Source organism: Acyrthosiphon pisum, chromosome X (genome assembly GCF_005508785.2).
Source record: "Acyrthosiphon pisum isolate AL4f chromosome X, pea_aphid_22Mar2018_4r6ur, whole genome shotgun sequence".
NCBI lineage: Eukaryota > Metazoa > Arthropoda > Insecta > Hemiptera > Aphididae > Acyrthosiphon > Acyrthosiphon pisum.
Window position 1 is genome coordinate 7,926,146 of NC_042493.1, and position 3,020 is coordinate 7,929,165.

The window sequence follows — 3,020 nt, forward strand, 5'->3', positions numbered from 1 at the left end:
TTTTCCTTTTATATCTAAGATTTCAAAATTTAATACAAGGCTCATAATATATTTTTACAATAGCAATTGAAAAATAAAAGAAATATATAGTCACGATTTTTTTTTTATAAGCATTTAAAGTTCAAATTTTGACTAAATACGTAAAAATTACGGCAATGTTCAAATTATCTTAGACAGAAATTCATAAAAGTTTTTCTTTTTAATTCTAAGATTTGGAAATTTAATACAAGGCTCCTAACATATTTTTACAATAGCAGTTGCAAAATAAAAGGAATACATTGTCACAATTTTTATTTATAAGCATTTAAAGTTCAAATTTATACGAAATATGTCAAAATTGCGAAAATTTGCAAGTAATTTAGTGGTTGAAAAATCGTAAAAATTTTTTCTTTTATAACTAAGTTTTTAAAATTTGGTACAAGGTTCTCCATAAGTTTTTCTTTAAAAATAATATATCCTAGACTGACAAATCATCTCCGTTCAGAATCGTTTTTCGTATACAATGATATAATATCATTGGATTCAAATTTAATTCCATCCATTACAGTAACCCACTTGTAACCTACTGTACAGCAGAGCGACATCCACGACTTACCCGCCTTTTTTTCTATAAATATCAATAAAGTTTTATCTGTTGGGCCAAAAAGTGTATAAATTTAATACAAAGCTCCTGATATATTGTTACAATATCAGTTGAAAAATATTAAAAAAACATAGGCACAATTTTTTTTTATAAACATATAAATATCAAATTTTAATTTGAAAAATTATTTTGTAGTTAAAAATTTATAAAATGTTCAATTTTTGTATCTAAGAATTAAAAATTTAAAACAAGATTCCACATAAGTAATTAATTCTGTTACCAAAAAATTTAAAAAATACATTTACACAGTTTATTTTTATAGTCATTTTAAGTACAAATTTGGACGAAATTACATATTAAAAACCTAGGATAACTATTTTAGTTATTTTGTTGTGATTGTATAATATTATTCGTGGGTACTTGAAACTTCTAAAGTATACTATTATATATCTATGATTTTACCACGGTTTTTTGTTGATGTATAACGCGTTATAACTTATAAGTACCTAATAGATATTATGATATGATTAATTTGGAATTTATTATAGGTACCTATTATAGGTCAATTTTTTTTTAATACCATAGATAAGTATATATTATATGTCTAATACATAGACTGATATACCGTCTCCGCTCAGAATCGTTTTTCTTATACAGTGATATTATATCATTGAATTCAAATTTAATACTGTCCATTATACAGTGACCCACTTCTAACCTACTGTACAGCAGAGCGACATCCACTTACCCACTTTTTTTTTTTACCAATTTCTAATACCATAGATACGTATGTCATATGTCTTAAACCTAGACTCACATACCGTCTTCACTCAGAATCGTTTTTCTTATGCAATGATATTATATCATTGAATTAAAATTTAATACTATCCATTATACAGTGACCCACATGTAACCTACTGTACAGCAGAGCGACATCCACTTACCCACCTTTTTTTATATTATATCAGATAAATCAAACTGATTCATTGGTGGTTATCTTATGTTCCGTGTGTTGCTTTAGTAGCATATAATATAATGATATAACATGTTGATTGTTGGGTGATAAATAATTATTTATTATACAATGACCATGGGCGTAGTATGCATGGGGGCAAATTTATGTGGCCCCCTCAATCCCCATAGTCCTCATTTTAGATTCTGAGTGGAACGATGAATGTATTGATTTTACAATGATGTGTGTTTTTTTATTTTTTTTTTTTTATTTTTTTTTTTATTTTTTTTTTATTTTTTTTTTTTATTTTTTTATTTTTGTGTCTGTCATCACGTTTTAGGACAGTAAAAGTGCTTGGATTTTCTTCAACAGTACCTTTTCTGATAGGAAAGTGAATCTAGTTGGTACTTTGGGGGGGTCAAAAGTAAAATTTTTCCAATAGTTTTCAAAAGCGCCGTGAAAAACAAAAGAAAAATTAAGGAAAAATGGGAATTTTTACGCAAAATCTGTTTTCGAGAAAATCGATTTTAGTTTTTGGTGTAACTTTAAAAAAAATGACCGTAGATATATGAAATTTTGACTGAATGTTTATCTTAGCATTTTCTATACACCATAACATTTTCAAAATATTTTGATTTATTTTGAGCTCTTTATGGACATTTTCATTTTCCATTTTTTTTTAGTTTTTTTTCTAAAAATATCAATAAAATTTTATTTGTTGGATAAAAAAGCTTGAAAATTTAATAGAAGGCGATAAGTATTTCGAAACTGGAAAAAAGTAATTTTAAAATAAACAATTCAAATAGTATTTTCAACTTAATATTCGTTTGCAGCTTGGTGGCAAAGATTCTAGATTAACTTACCACGCACAATCTCAAATGCATTTGAAGTGCATGGAGAGTTGGTTAGTTTACACTAAGAGTAAATCTACTGGAAGTGTGATTGCTCAAATATCAGCCCAATGTAGAGAAGAAATTATAAAAAATCGAATGTATGCAAAACATATTATAATTGATATTATTTTATACCTCTCACGTCAAGGAATTCCATTTAGGGGCCACGATGAGGCAAAAAATTCATTGAATCAAGGTATCTTTCCCTAAGTTTTATAGTTTGATAATTTTAATGAAATAAATAATTAAGCAATCATATATATGTATTTTATTTAATGAAATAGCTTAAATTGATAATGATAAATAAATATTATTATTTATAAATGATGACATACGTAACTTTAAGGAAGCTTGTTTGTTACGAGCTCAGACTGATGTAGAATTTAAAAACAAATTAAATACATCATTTAATTTAACAAGTCCAGACATACAAAATGAAATCATTTCTAAATGTTGTAATATTGTGGAAAAAAGTATTGTCTCTCAAATTAAAGAAGTAGGGTTTTTTGCAATAATGGTGGATGATGCAAGGTAAATTTAATTTATGACTAAGTTTAAAATATGATCTAATTTTTTTTGAAGTCCAGAAAGA